Source organism: Pangasianodon hypophthalmus, chromosome 2 (genome assembly GCF_027358585.1).
Source record: "Pangasianodon hypophthalmus isolate fPanHyp1 chromosome 2, fPanHyp1.pri, whole genome shotgun sequence".
Classification (NCBI taxonomy): Eukaryota; Metazoa; Chordata; class Actinopteri; order Siluriformes; family Pangasiidae; genus Pangasianodon; species Pangasianodon hypophthalmus.
Genome location: NC_069711.1, coordinates 10677998 through 10700052, shown reverse-complemented (window position 1 = coordinate 10700052; position 22055 = coordinate 10677998). Strand labels below are relative to the sequence as shown.

At 37.2% G+C, this 22055-nt stretch overlaps 1 protein-coding gene and 1 non-coding gene across 3 annotated transcripts in view; one reads left to right on the top strand and one right to left on the bottom strand.

The window, feature by feature from the left end:
* Window positions 1–5864: 5864 nt before the first annotated feature.
* LOC113537259 (U6 spliceosomal RNA) lies at window positions 5865–5972 on the bottom strand. The gene has a single exon (XR_003403740.2). It is a non-coding gene; the product is annotated as a U6 spliceosomal RNA (small nuclear RNA).
* Window positions 5973–17042: 11070 nt separating this feature from the next.
* Window positions 17043–22055, top strand: part of LOC113532783 (cadherin-22) — a 190811-nt gene continuing 185798 nt past the window's right edge. Inside the window, exon 1 of one of the 2 annotated variants that reach the window (XM_026924421.3) lies at window positions 17043–17123. The gene's annotated coding sequence lies outside the window, so the exon portion shown is untranslated. The remainder of the gene's footprint in view (window positions 17124–22055) is intronic. The other variant, XM_053229740.1, reaches the window with a different exon arrangement.

Sequence of the window (22055 nt, the reverse complement as noted above, 5' to 3'; positions counted from 1 at the left end):
CCAATGATTTTTTTGTTAAGACCATTGAAAACTTAATATTTGCCATTTTGGGCTTGGCTCATTTGTTTGCCCAGGAGTATATATCAGCAGCATGGCTGAACAGTTCAAAAGACTATGCAGTATTTTAATCAGGACACGTTGAGTTAAATCATGGAAACTGAATGAGTTAAATGAAAAAATAAAAATTAAAAGAGATAGGACAGACTGAAACAAGAGAACGGAAGAATATGTTTAATAAGAGATTCTCTTCTCTACATACACAGTAGTTGTGCACATTTGCTTTTTTGCAGCATTCGTTTACTGGGCTCACTATACCATTTCGAGGCTTCTGCAAATTAGCTTAATCCAATAAAAAGATATAATAGATATATTAAAGAATCTGGAAAAGACAGTAATATAAAAATGATGAAAAATCATATTTATGTACCATAAAAAAAAATCATTTCATCACCCCTGCTTAAAAGTTCATTGAAAACTTTTGAAAAGCCTATGGTAGTCTATATATTAAAATATCTTGCATAAAAAATAAAAAAAATTTCTTCCATTTTTTAATCATATTACTTTCGTTGGGGTCATGTCCTTTCATTCATACTTGAATCAAAAATCATGAATGCCATACATGCCAAAAGAAGTGCTCTTTGCCGTAATAAAATGAAATATATGGCTTGTGTATTATGCATACCTATGAACTCCAAAATTCTGTTTGCTCTGTTTGACCGTGCATATTTGCAAATACACTATAAGGCCAAAAATATGTGGACACCTGAACATCACACCCATATGTAGTTCTTCCCCAAACTGTTGCCACAAAGTTGGAAGGACAAAGTTGTATAGAATGTCTTTCTATGCTGTAGTTTTACGATTTTCTCTTCACTGGAACTAAGGGGCCCAAACCTGTTCCAGCATGACAATAGGGCCTTTCGCACCGCTGGAATCTTTTCATAGTACCTGAACTAATTGTGGAACTACCCACTTTTTGACGTTTTCATACCTCCGGAACTGGGTGTGATTTTAGTACCGGACTGTCTTTTTCTAGAACCAAATTACCTCCTACTCCAGAGCAGGGGCTATCCAGCACAACTGGTACTATCCGTGACGTAAGTAGACGCTGATTGGCCAAACGCGTACGAAAACGCTGATTTAAAACACAGTGTAAACATACTGTAGTGTCAACTTAGTTCACGCAAAATCATCCAGTACTTTAGTACTGTAAATTTAGTTCTGGGACTAAAGCGGTGCGAAAGGCCCTAATGCCCCTGTGCACAAAGTGAAGACATGGTTTGCCAAGATTATAGTAGAAGAACTCAAGTGGCCTGCACAGAGACCTGACCTCAACCCCACTGAACACCTTTGGGACGAACTGGCATACACCCTGCGCCCCAGGCCTCCTCACCAAACATCAGTGCCTGACTAATGCTCTTGTGGCTGAATGGACAAATCCCCACAGCCACATTCTAAAATCTAGAAGAAATCTTTCCCAGAAGAATGGAGGTTATTATAACAGCAAAAGGGGGCTACATCTGGAATGGGATGTTCAAAAAGTGCATGAGTGTGATGGTCAGGTGTCCACAAACTTTTGGCCATATAGTGGATTTATGCATGCAAGCCAGCACATGTAAACACATAGTCACAGATCATTTACAGATGGCAGCAGCAATTACGAGTCAAGAGTATTCATGAACCGCTTTCACAGTGCATTACTGTGCCTGTGTTCAGGAAGACTGGATTTTGGTGGCAGCAGCTGTGAAAGACATAATATAATATATGTTCTTTTTCATTAATAGCCAGCATAGGATAAACTGGTGACTAAAATGACAAATATTTTAAAAATTGTGTCAGGATTCTTTTTCTCTGGTCCTCTCAATACAAATGCTAAGCTTTTTTTTCTTTGCTAAAGAACATGTCAAAGAAGCTGTGTAAGAGTCTAGAGTCAAGTAACTTAAAACCCTATAACCGTGATAAAAGCATAAAACAAGTATAGTCTGTATCTCAAGATATACATTAATTAATTCCTTAATTTTCTTTAATCACTTTATTCTGGGTCTGGTGCCATACCAGGAGCACTGGGCATGAGGTGGGAATACACACTGAATAGGACATCAGTTCATTACACCATTTCAGATAGGGTTATGTTGGAGAATCAGAGCTTTATGATTTATTCTCAGAGTTTTTAGAGAATTGTCATGATGTCTAATGCTGTATCACTTGACTGGTTAATACTCAGCTTGTCATTCAGACTGTATTTAGAAGAAGTCTGTGAAACCCCATGACTTTGACATTCACTGTCGGAAATTATAATATGCAATCATTTTTGAATTCTGCCTTTCATAATTTTTTCTATTATTTTTTTCCTATATCAAGGAGGGTTGTAGAAAATTATGGAGTGAAACAAAATTAAATCTTTGTATTAAATCCGCTGCTATGCAGGCCGCTCAATCGATATGTGCTTCTCTCTATCTGTTCCAGCTGAGTGCACAGGCCAGTGGCAAACTATTAGGTTATTACAAAAGCAAATCAGTCACCAGAATTAATTTTCTTGAAAATATGACTCTTGCTATGAAGAATTAATGGCTATAAAGAAGAGAGATGTGATGCTGAATTTTCATTAGTTCACTTATAGCTTCTTTTTAGCATGTTCCAAGAGATGCTCCTTTTTTTTTTTTAATAAATATCATTCATCTTACAGCAGACACATTTAACATAACCAGTCATTTTTTTTTATATCAGTCTATTTTTGTCTTAGAGCAAACTTCTAGTGCCTCTTTTATTCATTTTTATTGTTGTATTCTGCATTGTAGCAAATAGTCCTTTACAGGCTTTATTTTAATTTTCAGGCTGGAAAAAAGCCATTCTTTACTTACTAAATAATAAATCTTTTCTTATGAAGATAAACATTTCTTGATCCATTATTCTAAAATGTTTAAATCATTTTTACATATTTGTAACATTCTAAATTATAAGCACCACCAATTATTTCAGGATGAACATAAAGGTTTATAACTATGCAAAATTAGCTTCAGATTAGTATGCTAAAATGTTCAAATTATCTTTGTTTTAGGGGTACAATAAAGTGACCTATTTATGCAGCAGAATTTATAAAATTCTTTTGGGATTACAAGCAGGCAGCCTAACCACCACAGACAGAATTGCTATAATTGGAACAAAACAAATTTCATTTGTAGTCTGAAGTGACATTCTGACCCGATCAGACACTTGAGGTAAGAAACTCATGAGTCAATCAGTTTCAAGGCTTTCTAAGGTTCTTCTCATGAGAATTTAGCTCTTGTAATCTAGAATGGGATCTTTTTGCTCCAGTACTTTGGCAAGGGAGTGAAATATTGGAGAGTGTACTAAGGACAAAACGAGTCACATTTCACCTCCGGACAACTGAATTTGCACATTGATCATATTTACATTCAAGCAGCCGTTGTTTTGGCTAGGGGATATTCAGAGACTTGATTGAGTATTGCGGTTATATGCGACAGTGTAATATAATATTATGATGAAGGCACACTTTCAATTTCCATGTGTAGTGTTATCAAAATGAAAATATCATAGATGGTGTATTTTTTTCCATTTGTTTGTTGAATTTTCTGTAGACTCAGATTACCTTGAATTAATGTGTTTACTTGGTATCTCATACTGGTACTAAATTTAATCTGAAAATACCCAGTGGGCATCCCAAAGTACAAAGAAAAGCAACTCACTCTCTCTTACAAGGTTACAAACCCAATTTCCTATCTCTCTTGTTCAGTGTTTCTCTCTCTTAATCACATGCCCTTAGAATATCTTTTATTAATCTGAATCATTCTGCTTAATCAAAATAAACAGCAATGGCAATACACCCAGAGACAGTGATCTAACTGATTTAGCATAAAGTTGGCAAAATGGCAATGTGGAAGTGAGAGTGTGGTAGTTATGAAAAGGAGGAGTAGTCACGGAGTAATGAGTGAGTTGTTACACCTGTATATGGTTAATAATAATTTACATTGTACATCATGCATTATGTATAAAAATTGGGGAGGGTTGTGTCAGGAAGGGCATCCGGCATAAAAACTGTGCCAAATCAAATATGCAGACCAATGATCCCCTAATGGGAGCAGCCAAAAGAGGAACAACAACAACAACACAACATTTCCAAGACACTTGTTGGAGGTAGTTGTTGAAAAGTCATGGACGTTGTGGTGCTGGAGCAGTTTGTTGTCCAACTTCAAGAAGGGACAGCAGGCAAAAATCACACAAAATGAAAGTCTAAAGACAAAACCTGTGAGGATCAAGTGAAAGTAATTGATGGACAGTTAGTCCACCTGAATGCTGCTTTCTGATGTGTTTTCTCCCCTCCCTATTCACACTTTCATAGAATACCACATTGAGATACGACAATGCTGGATGAGACTGTCCAATTGCTGGAGGATCACCTGACAGCATTTCCTGGGGCAGGTGGCCCTTTTTTTTCTCTCTCACTCTTTGCATCTGTTCCATGCCCTTGTCCTTAGTCCTTAGCCTTAGCACCTCCAGGGCTGGGGATTTGATTCCCACCTCCGCCCTGTGTGTGTGGAGTTTGCATGTTCTCCCCCTGTGCTTTGGGGGTTTCCTCCACATACTCCGGTTTCCTCCCCTGGGCCAAAGACATGCATTGTAGGCTGACTGGCATCTATAAATTGTCCGTAGTGAGTGAGCGAATGGGTGTGTGAGCGTGTGTGCCCTGTGATGGGTTGGCACCCTGTCCAGGGTATCCCCCACCTTGTGCCCCCAGTCCCCTGGGATAGGCTCCAGGTTCCCTGTGACCCTGTGTAGCATAAGGGGTACAGAAAATGGATGGATGTCACAGCTCAGTCTCCAACAGTGTGTGCCCAACATGCCTGCTGCCCTGATTTCTTGTTTCACAGCTCATTTTTCAGGACTGGATATTTACCAACCTCTCAGTGTCTCACCTTTTCATGTTTTTGATCTTTGCTGTTTACTTGCTTTTGACTTGCATTGTGTAGCATGTTCACTCTTGTTCTCTGCTTCCTGTAATGCTGTTGACTTAGCATTTTGCTTATCCATTAGCATAACATGCTACCTAGCCTTGAGCTTTGTTTAGCTGTAACTGTGGTTTTGGTCTTGACATTAGTCTAAAGCTGTTAGTTTAGGCATTAGCTGGGCTGTTAGCATAGCCTTAGCAGACTTCCTGTTTTGCGCTCTCTTTCCTTGTTATTAGCTTAACTTAACCCAGCTGTCCATAACTTATTTATTTACCTGTATTTAGTATCATCCCTGTGTTCAGTACATTCCTCTGCTTTAGTGTACATCTCTGATATAAGCTTGTTCATTACAGATAATACAGCATAGATTAAGAAAACTGTATAAATAAAATTATTATATTAGTTAATTAAGCAGAATCATTACTTGCAGGCTATTTAATACAGACTTGGCATAGTATTCTAATTTCAGTTTGACCAAAAGCAGCAGTCATATCTAGCAGCATTGTCAGGACTCAATAACATTAATTTGCAAACTACTTAAAATGCTAATTTTAGCCAGTTTAATTATAACAGTTTAATTCTGGGGGAAACAATATCCAGATGACTTTGTAAGCTTCTAAGTCCAAACCAAAGACCAGGTTTTGCAAATCCAAACCTGAAAAACAACAGCATTGAGTCAGACAACTCAATACTGGACAAACAGGACAATTTCTTTTTAGCGATATAGAAACCTGACAGGAAGAAAACAGTATATTATATAGATTGCTTTTGTTTCCCTTAAAAGTTTAAATGCACCGTCCCAAATTTATTAACAAGCTTCCTGGAGGGACAAAAGAGAAAGAGGAATTTGAAGACATACTTGCTCTTAATTTGAATCAATTTTAAGTCTTCAGTCTCTCAGTCACTCTTTCTCTCACGAATTTGCGTATCATCCTTGCGCCAGGGGCCATGCTAATCTTCTCTGTATCGTTTCAATTTTAGTACATGTGCTGCCGTAGCAAGCACATCTGTCACTCTGTCGCTCATCCCTTCTGCCAATATTGGGACATAACATCTACACATCCGCAATGTTTTTACTCATCAGATCTAATTTTGTTCTATTTCATGGGCATTGGAGTGGACACACAAATCTTGCCTGGTCCTTTTCCTCTTCCTGACTGCTAACCAGAAGAAAAACATTCCAGAATTAACAAAAGGTCAGGGAGTGTTTTAGGTGTTGACTATTTTTCATGGGGGCACGATGGCTTAGTGTTTAGCACTGTTGCCTCACACCTCTGGGGTTTGGGGTTTAAATCCTGCCTCCGCCCTGTGTGCATGGACTTTGCATGTTCTCTCCATGCTTTGGGGATTTCCTCTGGGTCCTCTGGTTTCCTCCCCCAGTCTGTTGTAGGCTGATAGGTATTTCCAATTTGTCCAGAGTGAGTGTGCCCCCTGTGATGGGTTGGTTCAGGGTGTCCCCTGCCTTGTGCCCCAAGTTCCCAGGGATAGGCTCCAGGCTCCCCTGCAACCCTGTGTAGTATAAGCAGTGTGGAAAATGGATGGATGGAATTTTCATCCCATAAAGAGTGCCTACTGATCCTATTTTTGTATATGATAAGATTGTGACTTACAGTTCTGGTTGCTACCTTGCAACCTTGCAGATGGTATTCCCAAATCCTACAAATAACTATAGGTAAATACTTCTGAAGGGTTTTTTTTTCTTTTTACATTGCAAAAAAATTTCTGCAATTTCTACAATAAGATACAATGTTCAAACTTGTATGATACTCACCATGTGTATTACAGTCCAACACAGCAGAAAGTCTGGTATTCTGGGAAAATATGTACAGTACTGGCAGATAATCCCATATTTCACTTCACTTCACTTCACTTCATTAGGGCCTTACTGTGTAAATACTGCAATACTGGTGTGACTAAATTGTAATAACAGAGAAAAATATACAGTATCATTAACTTCACCTATGCATTTACCTAGAGCATCATTTGAGTCTTGTCTCTCTATTTTATTATTATTATTATTATTATTATTTTTACATTACATTTTTACATTATATTGTCATTCTAAATATTGACAAAATCATAGCCTCACTTATATTAGCGCAGAGTAAATGCAACAAGTCTTATCTGGAGATATGCTATAAATATTAATTTTGGTAACTACCTATCAACTCTGCTGCAAGTAAATTACTTGTATGGTATTTTTTTAATAATCAGTTAATATTTCAGTGTAGCTATTACATGTGTTATAGTGTAGTTAAAGACAGCATTTACAGTGATAATAACCTTTATTATTAAGATGTTTGAGATGTTCAATAAAAAGAGACATGCTTTCATCTAAATTCTCTCCAAAACTTCATCAAGAGTGTTTATCAAAGTTATTAGGTAAGCGACTGGATTAACTGATATTAGTACTCAGTGTGTGGAGGCATGCGTGTTTTTGAACGACCTGGTCACTCACTGTCACTCTGACTGAGGGAGGTAAGGATATACTCACTCTTTCTTTCTCTCTCTCTCTCTCTCTCTCTCTCTCCCTCTATCTCTGCCTTTGTAAATGTGGTGATGTGCTGAGTGAGGAATAGAGGAAATGTGTTAAGTGTAAGTGTTCAGCTTAACTGGATGGATGAGTCTCCAGCAGAGCTCTTCTGAGATCCTCTGCGGGGGAAACAATTCCTCCCTTTGCCTCTGTACTGTTCATTCTAAATGTACTTTTATGTCCTATTCTTTATGATAAAATCTGTTTCAACCGGAAGAAATAAGGCAAAAAATAGCATCAAAAACATTTTTTAAATGTTTAAAAAAAGGTGTAAAAAACACACCTTCTTAAGATGATTTTAGTCCCTGTCTCATGGCATATATCTGACATATATCTTTTATTTGCACTCACTTGTGTACATACAAGCCTACAGGAGGATCTCCGAGTATGTGAAGGGTTTTGTGTGTCTAATTCCATGAACATTGTTTACATGAGTAATTACTAAAAATGACATATTGTATATTCAAATACATTTTACATTTGTATTGCAAATAAAATCAAATGAGGGAAATCACTTGGTAGGTGGTGAACAGAACCTAGGGTTAGATATCTTTCACTTCTCCTTCATACCTCTATCCAGTAGGAGGATTAAAGTCTTCATATTACATTTAAGTGTTTCTTAATGGTGCTGGTGAAAGATGGACAGTTGGACAGTATGCTACAGTCCAAACCGTTTGCAGCAAACAAGAACCATGCAGCAGGTGGAATGAGCATCTTTTGTGCATCGTTTATAGATCTGATTTCCTGTGGGAAAAAATTAATCCAAGGGAACAGCAGAAAACAAAAATGTGCAACAAAGCAAAACCCATCAGAAAGGAAACATCCCCCTCATCTTTGGTGTTGACTGTTTCGCACAGCATGTTGACTAGTCTTCTGTTTTCTCAGAACAGAGAAGTGAGAGATTGCGGTGTTATTTTTGCCAAATATTATATAAGGCCTTGTTCAGTCAATACTGTTCCTGTTATTGGTTTATTTTTCATAGCACATTAGTACACTTTTTTACTGTTAATCTAACATTTAACTATTTTGGAATTTTGAAGAGAATAAAACTGACCCCTTTCACCTTGTGTCAGATAGTAATGTTGTAATGTTTTTCAGATATAAAATGGACATGCAATAAAATGTGCTCAGAACTTTTTCATTTGTTCTTTTTGATATGAAGCATTCTGGTGGTCTTTAACTAGTCATTAATTACATGCTATTAGAATGTTCCTTGGCACAAACAAATGAGCAGATATTATTGCAGTAAATTTGAATTTAGAATTAGCATTAGTGGTAAATTTTGCTTTTCTCCAACTCATATAAAATACCCCCATGTACCTGAAGCCTCAGTTGATTAATTTTGTTCACTTTATTTTACAAGATTATACACACATTTTTAACACAGAAAGTTTTTTTTTCCTTGTTCATAACCCTCCAGCTGCTTACACCCACCTTTTTTGATTTAACATATTGTCAGTGTGAAAAAGTACAATCACTGCCAGGCTATTAATGAGTAAATCAATATAAGAGCAAAGATATGCATTTCAGTGCCTTGACCCTTTCCAGTTATATACCTCTGTTCATTGGCAATACCTCCTGTGACCCTAGTACTGATTTATTTATTTATTTATTTACATGTCAGCGTAGACTCAGGCAGTGCAGTGAAACTCATGCATTTTAAAGGGTACTAGAGAGAAAATAACATTAGGAACAACTGTACCACAGAAACCAATAATGGCTGGTTTTTTATAGCATTGCAATATTGGTTTCCCTTTTGGTCCTGCTAAAATTCCCCTTTCTGTGAGCCAATATGAATGCAGATGATGATCTTTGTGGACATTTCAACAGTGTGCCTTTGTTTTAGCGAACCACACATTTGTCTGCCTCTGACAGAGGCCAAACCTGTTTAACTAAAGTAGTGTGAAAACCACAATAAATTGCTTTTCATGTTCAGCCACCAATGTACATAATGCACTGGCCTTGTAATATTATGTGACTAAAGGAACTTTCTGCTAGAGATAACCAAATTTTGTTTCCCTTGCATCAAGGCTCCTGGTGAGGGGGGAGGAGAGATTAATGTGGTAAATAAGCAGACCTATATTTAGGCATATGAACTGTTAGGAAATGACTCATTGCCTTCTCTGGGTGTAATTTGCAGTGTTATTAGAACAGTATAGAAAAGAAATTACAACTGCACCATTGCTGTGTTACTTTTCTGTCCTGCTGTAATACTGTGGGTAAGTGAATGTTTCTGGAGGCTGCAGTGTTCAGCTGGTGTGAGGTTCCCAAGACAGTTCAGGAGGGTACCAGCGCTGTATGGGTAATATAATTAAAGGGGAGATGATCAACTCAGCTAACACAAAGGTAAACCCACTCAAGGTGATGCTGAGTGACATCAGCAGTGTTGTGGCTGTAGGGGGGGAAGTGTCTGAGCAGCATTCGCATGATTCAGAAACACACTGTGACATCCGACCTAAAAGTCTAATCAGCACTACACATGCCTGGGTAGGTTAGTGTTTACAGATAACCCTTCACACATGCACTCACTCTGTTTTCTACTGATATTTGTCCTGTATGAGTGTTTTTTTTTTTTTTACTACTATGCTGCTGGAAACACTGGAAATCAACCTCCAGAGACAGAAATGCCTGTTAATTCTGGCTCTGACATTTCCTCAACCTCAGCTACACCACTCAAGTTCACTAAAGATATGCATGAGACTGTTTTTTTTTTATTTATTTTTTTTTGTACATGCCTGCAATATTTTCTAATGAATTTAGTTGGTTTTCTTTCCCAAAATATAAACAAACTAGTAGCCTAAATTAAACTGTCTTTACCCTGATCAGGCAGTTACTAAAGATGAATGAAAGAACGTTCATGATAGCAAAGTGGTCTTTTTATGATGGGGTCTGTTTTACTAGTGGTCAGTTTCATTTCAGTTTCTTATAACTTTATATATGAAACAGGAATTCATATAATGTGGCCATATACATGTAGACTATTTTACCATTACAGTGTGTATTTATGTGTGAGACACAATTTGAATTATAAACACTGCAAAACAGACTTTTAATTCATTTTTGCCCTGCTATCCTTTACATGTCAGACCTTATTTAAAAGGGAAGTAGATGAGTAACTGCTGCTAATGAAAATAACAGATACTTATGCTAACATTTCCAAAGGAAGGTTTTATTCCCAGCCATGAAGCAAAAGGGTAGAGGCAGGTCACGTGAGAAGCATTGTTCTTCTTACTGAGTACAGCTAGAATAATATCTAACAGTCAGCTCAGCTTCTGTCTACCAAGCACCAGGCATCAAGATCCCTGACTGAAAGCTACTGCTGTGAATAAATCTGGACTCCCAATAGCAACAATAGTTTTTACAAAGAAATTCAGTAAACTAAAATAATCATCACACTGTAGCATCGGTTTTGGGGTCAGAGGTTAGTTTAATTCAGTAGAAGAGAAAAATATATTTCAAAATATAAGACTATCTATCTATCTATCTATCTATCTATCTAACTAAATAAGTACATTTAGATTGCAAATATAACCTTTTTAAATAAAGGGGTCTTTATTGTAAGTATTAAAAGTATTTTAAGTATTAAATATTGCCCTAATGTTGTTAATTAAAAAAATAAATATTAGATTGTTCAGTTACTCTCTCACTTACAGGGTGAATGACAACAGGCACAGATTGCTCAGGTAAGAGAATTATTGTAATATCCAGTTTAAGTATGAGGCTAAACCAATGTAAACTGTTGATTACTTTTACACTTAATGTTATTCACACAGACTGTAGTATTGGATGCTGCACAACTGATTTGCCAATCATGGAGTCATCATTTATGGTCAGAAATGCTACATTAGAAGAAGCATTTGTTGCAGAGAAAATATGGAATAACTGTTCAGATAATGGAGTTTAGTTTAGCCTCAGTCATGATAAAGAACAGATGGTGAAAAGCAAACAAAAGTCTATTTGTTAAAAGGCAATGACTTAGTTATTTGGGCTGAGACATATTTTGTGAATAGAGAGAGACTATACAGTTAATGATAACAGAAGATATTCCAGTTTATTAAAGGTCATAATGAAATGTGCTAGCAAAACAAAATACAATAGCGGTTTTTTGTGACTATGTGAAATATTGTGATCATATAATAATCATAATTAACTGAAAAACCTGATGATTAATTGTCTTAAGTGTAGACAAAGTACAGCATGCCAAGAGTTATATTTTATAAATTATGATGCCCCAAACCAACATGATACTGCAACACTATACGCTTTATATAATTAGGACAATTATTTTAAAAACTGCAATGTAATGTATATTTCAATGTTATATGTTACCTAAACACTCCAGTACAAGTCAAGTCCTTTTTGTGTTTTTTGAGCGTAATAATTTATTTAGATTAACACTTGTCATGATATTAGCCTGACTTGTTTAGTTACAATGTCTGTTGTAGAATATATAATCATTCAGATTGTTTTTATATTCAGGGGTTCCCATAACAGTCATTATTGCTTATTATTACAACATTATTGCCATATGTACAATGCTTTGTAAATGTCTTATTAAAGCTGTCCTGGATTGGGATTCCAAGATCATTGCATGAGAGTCTGAGGCTATTATATGTTAATATTTATTTGGGCTTATCCAGTAGTCTCAGTCATAACAGTCAAAATGGGTCAGAACTGTGTGATTATAGAAGATTAGTGACAAAAGCAGCTAAGAACTGCCAACTAAGACTCTATAGAGCAGAAAACAAGGACTATATAGGGATGCATAGGGATAAAGTAACTGGAAAGACACAGTAGCCAATGATAATTGGGGTGGGGGTAAAAACTCACGGAAAAAGGATCACGGAATTGCACTGTTGGAGCAGCATGTATGCAGAAACATTCATCAGGAGAACAGGCTGTAGTGGTAGCACAGTAGGCTTTCCAGCAGATTCTAAATGGATAGAGTGGCTTAAAACAAAGGAGGAGGGGAAAAAAAGAAAAAGAGCCAGAGTACACCTCCAGGCATTTTACCTTCTGTGAAGGAGTGGTATACAGTATAAGGAACTAGTCTATCAATATCATCTAGGGTGATTTTGGCAGTGGTGATAAGGTGCCACCCTTTCAGACACTAGGCAGTATGAACAGAGTCAAGGCCTATGAAATGCAAATCCCTGTTCATTCACGACGTAGCAGCAAGTGATGTGGGCTGGATGAGATGAATCAGTAATGGAAATATTAGACTGGTGGAAATGGGTCAGCGATGTAGACTGGAGAAGCTGGGCCACTGATGGAGACTGGAGGAAATGGATTAATGATGGAAACTGGAGGAAATGGATCACTGATGGAGACTGGAGAAGCTGGACCATTGATGGAGACTGGAGGAAATGGTTCATTGATGAAGACTGGAGAAGATGGATCATTGTTGGAGACTGGAGGAACTGCGTCAGTGATGGAGGTTGGAGGAGATGGACGAGTGATAGGGATTGGAGGATCTGGATCAGTAATGGAGACTGAAGGAGCTGGGTCAGTGATGGACTTTAGAGAATTTGAAGACCAGCGGGGGTGTAAAGGTAGAGCCAGAAATGCAGACGATGGAGGAATATGGGATAGATTAGCTGGAGAACAGGCTTTACAATTTCAGTAGCTGAGAGTGCAGAGCCTTGGACCACAGGGACTGCAGAGCCTAATGCCAGAGAGTCCTGAGCACAGACCCAAAAATTAGATTCAGTTTGTTACATTGATGGTACACCTAGATGCCCGACCCTTGTTCTGCAAACTGCCTTTTCAACACCATTTCAGTTCATAATACTCAACAGCAGATGTGCAGGTTCAAGCAGATCTCCACTTTCATTCTGCTCTCTCTAGTTTAGACCTGTTCTTTCCTGCCCTTCCACATTTTCGAACCACGCAGCACATCATTGAGTGAAATACTTTCTGAAAATTTTAACCCAATTTCCTCCATGTTTTGTTGGAGACTTCAGCACAAGACAGTGAAACAATGCACTGAGAGATAAAAGTTTCTCCAAATCTATTTTTTCCCATGCTTATTGTTTTCCACTGTCAATGAAGAAGAATGTAATTTCAATTTCAGTTATGTAAGGGCACGCAGATGCAAATTTCTGAGCTAGCAGAATGTAAAAAATGGGGGAAATTGTGTAAATTGTACACACACTTTTTTTTATAAAGCACAAATTATTTATAAAGCACATGTAATGTATTGTACCAAATGTATTGTCTTGGGTGAACATTCTACTATTCATGTAGCAAATTCAGAGTTAAATTACATGCACATTAAATTGTATGCACAATTAAATATCAGGGCATGATATAAAATATTTTAATTTTTTTGTGTACTGTCCAGTCACTAGCTACAACTCTCACAGGTAGATACAGCATTTTTCAGACTTTCTACTACTTCATCATGTAGCATTACATTAGCAAAGCACTAGACTCATGTGTTTATTTGAATGCTCGTAATCTTCTCACATATCATCATTTTAGTCTTTCTTATAATTTGTTAATTTTTTTTAAAAATTCTTGGGTTTATTTTACATTATATTGCGGAGAACATTCTTAGTGTAAACACTGACATAATTTTTAACTCAAGTCGCCAACGCTGAATGCGGCTGATAGTTTTTTATTTTTGTGTTTTCACTGACATGGAGCTCTGTGTGTCTGTGGTGGTCAGTGCCATTTAAATTCATCTTTCTCTAGCGACCATGTTTATGCATCCTGTCTGGAGTTTACCTGCTACTCAGTTTGAGAGATTACTTTCTCCACTGTCTAGCCAACTTGCCAACACAGAATCTGTTGAATATTCATCGGCTGCTCCCATAGTCAGCAGTTCTCATGATAAGACTTTTATAGTGTGTGTCCACCTGGGTGTGTGTGTGTGTGTGTGTGTGTGCATAAGTGTCATGACAGACCATGATAGATTAAAAGCATCTCTCTACAATGTGTTAGGTGTATTATAACAATTTAATTTAAGTATAAAATAAAGACATAGTGAGACAGAGAGGACGGTGGAGAAAGAAAGACAGACATCAAGTTCATGCCAAGTCATGGTGGATTAAAAATACTATATCTCAGTATCAAGGTGTGTATTATGGTTTTTAAAATCATGACTCAAAAGTAACAGCTTACCACCATAGATATGAAACGGTAGATGCCTCATTAAGCTAAGCCAGACACGTAACAAAATAAGAAAACAAGAAATTGCTTTTTTCAAATGAATGCTCTGACAATATCTGTATATTTTTAGGGACTCATGTAAGAGTTAAGATAGGGATTACTAAAATGCTGGATAGGTGAGTTTACAATTTAAGCTACTATTTTTTACTGTTTATCTTTAACTTCTCCTACATTCCTAGCTAATGTTCTTATTATTTTGTATTACATATGAAGTTAGATAAGATTGGTTTGTGATTTGTGATTGATTACTGTTGATTACTTAGTTGTCTGGTATGTTTATAATGTAACTTATAGTAGCTATTTTTAGCTTGGGACAATGTCTGTTATGTTAGCTTTAATTAACTTGATCAAATTACGATGAAAATGTATTTTTTTATTTTAATATTTTGCTGACTTTGCTGTTACATACTTTACATTTTATGGAAATGTAATCTACTCTGATTTACTCTTTGGCTACTAATATAGTTGAATTACTAATATAGGTAAATTGAAATGTATCAACAGCAATAAAGGGTGGTTCAGCAGGTAGTTTTGCAGCCTCACAGCTTCAGGACCCCTTGTTTGATACTGAGCTTGGGTTAATGTGCATGGTGCCCTGTGATGGACTGGCGTCCCATTCAGGGTGTGCTGGGATCCATTGCAGCCCTAACCAGGATAAAGCAATTAATGAAGGTGAAGAAATAAATGTTTTTTTAAAAGGTATTTTACATAAACACACATAAACATTGCAGCTTCTTTGTGGTTTCATTTATATTTTATTTAATCTTTATGCTGATATTACTGTCATGTCCATTACTTTTTTTCTATAATTTATTCTTAGGCTTCTAATATTTTGTTCCATAAGAATTTAGTGAATTTAAATGTATCAGCAGAAGGAAAAATGCTTGCTAGAGACTGACATTTCTTGGTTTATGATCCTTTTTTGTCCACTTTTTTTACATACCACTGCTGTGCTGGCAGTGCAGTGCTATTTACATTGACATCACATGTGATATGCAGAAATGTATGTGCATGTACTGTAACAGAGTAATTTGAAAACTGGTTGAACATAAAAAGCAAGTTACTGCCAATTTTATCAGGTTAGACCCACACACACTCCATACTCCATACACTTGCACTGGCTTACAATCAAATTTCACTCTTTCTATATGCACTCCTGGATGCACTGACTAGTAATAGCATCTAATGCACCATCAATTATGTTCCTATATTTAGGCCTACCACATGTTTTAGGTTCTGTGACTTTGATATTGTGATCCTGACAGCAGCCACATTTCTTATGGAATAATACACAAATATGGAAATTGTGTCTGTGTGAAGTAAAAAATTGAATACGTTTTACTATATGTTGTATTGTGCAAGACATACAACACTTTAATAAACAGAAGCACAATAAAGTCAGAGACATCACAGCTGAAACTCCTCATATATAGGACTTGCATTACTTATACTACAGGGTGTCCCAAAAGTCTCCATACATAGGGGACTATGTTTGCCAGCACCACGTTGGTTGTGCCTTTGTCAGTGGATGTTTGTGGTTTGATGTTTGTGCTCGGTTGGTCTGCAACACTTCCAGTCTTTTTGAATTTGTTGATTTGTTGACGTACTTGCCATGTTTCCTGTTAAAGTCCATCGCAACCTTGCGACACTTTCCCAATCCAGCCATGAGAATGATTTCAATATGTTCTTCTTTTGTCAAAGGCATTCTTAAAGGCTAGCTGAAAAAAAAATATAATATAAACTAAGTATGAAAAATTGTGTAAGAGATTTTGCTAAAAAGTTTTAAATTCCTCTATGTATGGAGACCTTTGGGATGCCCTGTACATTTTGCTGTAGTTATGAAAGTAATTCATAGGAGTTACTGGATAGTATGCTTTAAGATGTATAACATAATAATAATAATAATAATAATAATAATAATAATAATAATATCCATTTTCTGTACCGCTTATCCTACACAGGGTTGTTAATTATTATTATTATTATTATTATTATTATTAGTAGTAGTAGTAGTAGTAGTAGTATTGTTACCACTGCCCTGTTGTGAAGAAGAAAGAGAATAAAAAAAAATCCCCCACTCCAGCCATCTTCCTTCACACACACGCGCGCACCCAAACTCGCTGATTTAGAAATCTGCTTCCAGTCTAACACTCAAAAGAAACTTCTCGAAACTGGAGGTTTTTGAAGGCGATATTTTAAGTAACCCACCTTCCGTCTCTCCATCACTCCACACATGTCATCTCTCTCTCTCTCTCTCTCTCTCTCTCTCTCGTTTCTCTGCGCGGCCACCAGAGGCTCCGCGGCTCACGCGCGCTGTCTGAGCGCTGGGCGGGAGCGCGCTGCGCGCACACGCCACATTCGCGCCTTATTCGAGGAGCAGCTGGAACTGCGAGGAACTCGCTCCAAAAACGCTCGCGCGCCGCTGCTGCTGCTCGGCTTCTCCTCAGCGGGTAAGCGTCCGCGTGCTTATTTACCTTTGTGTTTCTCTTTGTCTTTCTGACCTCATAGATCTATAGCTGCTTAAATGTGGTTTTATTAAACGAGGAACAAAACAGAAGCTTTTCAAAAAATATATTATTATTACAAACATTGCATTTGCGCGGATATGCGCGGATAGACAGCTCTCTGATAACAAGCCATGCCTGAAGACACAATTTTTAAAGAATGTTTACATTTACAATGGGATTAATTGTAGAAGTTTTTTTTTTTTTCTTTTTTTTCTTTTTTTAAGGAGCGGTCTGATGCGCGTGAATGTTCCTGTTTTTGTAAACGCGAGTTGGATTGTTAAAAAAAAAAAAAAAAAAAGTTAATGAAATCATTTTAACCGTCTCGCACTTTCTGAACTTTCTTTGTTTACCGTTATTGATATTTGTGATCAGATTATAACTTACACATGTAATGCAGTCATGCCAGTATTCATTCTTGTCATTAAAAACGCGCTTGTCTCTAAACACACCGCACATTCAGCCTGGCAGCTCTGGATGAATGATTAAAAGTGAGAGTATTCATTTGTGGCTATTGGGGTTGAAATGAGCAGTGTGACTGTTCACTCAGGACTGGAGCTGTTCTGCACAAAACCTGCTGCTTTATTTACTTTGCACGTCGCTCTCAGATGAAGTCGGTGTCCATGTACACATTATAATTCATGTCGGTTCAGACAGCATCACATGCCTTGTAGGATGAAATACACAATCTCTGTAAAGTCTGAAATGAAGCTTTTTTGCTGGTCGATAAAGTGCATTTTGAGGCTGATGATAAAGTGGTGTGTTTTATGGTGAGTAGCTGTGCAGCCTTTGCTGATTATACACAGCCTCACTGGGCTGTAACACACATGCACTGCACAGTTCTGTGGTGAACTTGACACTTTTGAATCACTGCAAGACTGAACTTTTGACACACTGTATGTTGTTGTGATGCTAAAGTTTGGGCAGAGATCTGATCACAGTATTAGTATTAGGCTATTGAGATTTAAATGAGGATTATCCTTCTGTTAAAAAAAAAAAAATCCCAAAAGCAAACAAACAAAAAACAAAAAAAACAACAACAAAAAAAAGAAAAGGTCTAAAGCTTTGCTTGTCATCTCTGATAATAGATAATAGATTCTATACCTATGTGTTGTTAAAATGATAATTGTCAGGTTCTAAATGCTTCTTCTTCATAATCAGGCTATTAAACAGCTAATCACAGACATAATTCATAGGCTTATTGAATTGGTTCTGGTGTATCATCTTAGGAGTTCAGCTTTTTTTTCAGACCGGGATTATGTCCAAACCATTGTCAGCAATTATTTTAATCATGGCATCTCTATCCCAGAAGAATATGTGAACTTTTTGAACAGCTGTGTATTATACATGTTGTGATGAAGAGGCGGGTGCCAGTAGGCCAATTAAAGCTTATAGAAATTAAACTTGACATTTGCTGAGAGAGAATGTTTGGCATGAGGAGGAAAAGGCATAATGGCAGTGTGTCTATGAACTGTTAAGAGTAAGATACATATATAATAAAAAAAAAGTATGAGACTATCTGAGTTTCACTGGACGTAAATGACCAACGTAGGTGTTAATTCAGCATAGCTGTGTAGGTGGTAAGGGTGCAGCAGGCAGTTTTATGTAAAGTGGCTCATTGGCTGTGTGCTGCAGAAACCTCATAAATCAGATTTTACCCATTTTAATGTTTTACATCATTTGGAAACTCGCATTCATCTTCTATGTGATGTACAAAAATCCCATGCATCCCCATGCATTTAAATCCCAGCAAACACTTATCTTCATTGTGCAAACAAAACTGTTTTTGTTTCTGTTTTTGTAGATAAGATATTTTTCAGCACACTGTCTATTTACAGTACTCCTTTTTCCCCTCCATGCAAAAAAAAAAAAAAAAAAAAAAACATGAACATGGCTGTTATACGGCTTCTCTGAACTCATGAGCTCAGGTGTCTGTTAAAGCCTTAAGGCATCTCTCCTTCCTTCTAGATTCTGGGGTTTTGTCCCATTCGTAAGTCACCAGCAGTAGTTGGAGGTTAAAGGTACTTTTGCAAAAAAAAAAAAAAAATGTAGAGCATTCAATTTTAATTGCCTTTGGTTCATACTTGTCCAGTCAACTAGATTATCCATTTAGGAGAGTGAAGTGTGACCAGACTGGAACAAAAAAATAATTGTCTAAATTGTCATTTTATTTCACCTCAAAAATTGAGAGATGCTGGAGAAATGGGTATTAACTCCTTAGATAGTCTACGCTGCTCTCATGTGTGGTGGAGAAGGCAGCCGGATATGATGTGAAGCTGTGGATGAAGATGAGGATATTTTCACCCCACCCCATCTGTCCGTCACATATTTTCTCCGTAAATACGGGCAGGACACGGCTGGCGTGACTGTAAATTACAGACATACAAACAAATGCGGTATAGATTGGTTGTGATTTATGTCTGACAACTACAACCGTGAGGGCTCCTACAGTCTGAGCCACAGCTTTGATAAACTGATTGGATGAAACATCAAGCCTGGGACATTGATTACCGTTTACTGTGTCTGAGACAAAGCACAGTGAGGGTTTTGGAGGGGAAGGGATCAGAAAGAATGGAAGTAGTATGGTTATTAAATGGGGAGGGGGGAATCTTATGGTTTTCAGGAATAAAATCATTAGGGTTTTATGTAATTGATGCCGACTCAGTGGTTGGAGTTCAGGGCTCCCTTCTGCAGTTCTGCACCTGCTACAGGAGCCTCCGGTGCAGAACTTTAGCTTAAATTAGCCACTGTGTATCTCACACCTGCTCTGAGAGCCAGCGCGTGCCAAAGGAGCTCACCCTTCATCTTCCGCCCAGCACTCCGTGGGTGTGTGTATGTGAAAGTGTGCGTGCGTGTGCACGCTTTCGCTCAGGCAGCAATGCGGTTCTTTTTTGGCTGTTGGGAACATGACAAAAATGCTCACACTCTTTTTAATTGCACATCTAAAGACTGACAGTTTGTTAAATTGTTAAAAAGGCAGATTAACACCATAAATGGAAGAATATGATCAATTATTTTTGAATTTATTCTCACTGAAAATCATTAGTTTCTCAGAGATGGATTTGAAATCTCATTTTTTGTTGCTATGCATGAGTATTGTGAATCAATTTCTACATAGCATTTTAATACTAAAAACAGCAGTGGCACATTTAGTTAAAACTCAAACTAGGCCATATAGACACAGTGCCTTCCAGATTTGTTGTTGAAACAGTTTTAATTTAGCCCCAGTTTTAATTTTATAGGGGCTTTGATTTTATTTTATTCCAGCTGCTTGAACAATCACTAATCAAACTATTATTCAGTTACACTGCTGATAACGAATTAAGGCTTTATGATTATGGCACTTACCACCATGCCTGCAAGTTAAGCGACTCTACAGATCAATTTTTTGTAATGGTGTGTGTGTGTGTGTGTGTTAGGGGGCAAATTCAATTACTGCTGTTATTAATGTGTTAACCTTTAAACTCTGAGGCTGTCACTCAAAGCGGTGCCCCGCAATTTAAATTCACATGGAAAACGTGGATTCTCGCATACCACATCCTAATTGAGCTTAATTAGTTATTCACATTTAAAATGGCAGTGAGCATAGAGGTGAAAAAAATTAAGTGCTCTTTCTTTTAGTACTGCTGTCTTTTCTTTGTGTTAGCTTCACACAATTACACTACATTTTGAAATAACTGAGAAAAAGGTACAAATTGAACAAGGCATTTGGAAGGCCAGCTTTTACTTACTGAAAAGATTTACTGAACCATTTGTCCTTACATACCTTTTTTCCCAGAATTAGAATTTATCGAATGTCCTTATTTATCAGAAGTATTTATTTAAATTATTTAAAGTTTCTCAGTGAAGAGGCACAACACTGGATCAATTTGGATATAATGAGATTCATATAAGCTGTTTTATATTTTATGAAAAAGTTATTTTATTAGCAGTATATGAAATGAGTTTTTCTTTGCAGTTTGAGTATTTTAGAGGCCTTGTGTGTTTTTTCTTTTTTCCCATTGGCAGTCATCAAGTAGCGTGTTACCATGGCAATTTAGCTTGGCGGAAGACGATGGCATTTGTTAGAGTGAACAGACAGAAAATCTGTGCCTTTGTACAGTATGCTATCTCACTTTTCTACTCTTTGCACATGGGAAGCGATAATCATAATCGATAACAGTTTTTGTGTTTGCTTTTCTTTTTTCTTTTTTTTAATGAAGGAGAGCACCAGTCATTCCTTTGCCAGAGGTCCATACTTCACATAGCATGCTCCTTGGCAGGCACAAAGAACTTTATTTTTCTCACAGCAATCAGTGGAGTTTTGAATGTAAAATACCTGGCTCACAAACAGTCTTGCTGTGATTGTTGTAAAGCTTCACATTTTAGGTCTGTTTGAGAGGAAACTTTATTGTGCAAGACTTAGAATTAGAAGGAAAAAGAAAAGTGTCTTTCTGTCTACCTGGCATGCATTCTACCTCTTTTCCTCTGAAGCACCCGAGCATGGTGTACTCTCTTTCCAAAGAAATGGAGTTTAAACATTAAGTGCTACTGAATAATGTATGGGTTCCAGGTTCTGGCAGTCAGGAAATGCTCTGAAGCCTTGAGGAACCACATCTCTCTGGGAGTGGGGATAAAAGGGGCTTGGTGTGACCTTTGGCCCAACTAGTAAACTTGGTGTGTCTGGGTGTCATTGTTAAAGGTAGCATGAGGTATGTTTGGGTTTACCCCAGCGTAATTCTCACCAAACTGACGCTGCTGGTAAAATACACCGGAACTATGTTTAGTATGCTAGCAAGAAGATAATAAAGCAAACAAATGTGTTTTACAGCATATAGTAAATAAGTAACTGTGATTATAATGGAAGCACATGCATCTGCTCTATGAGATGCATGAAAA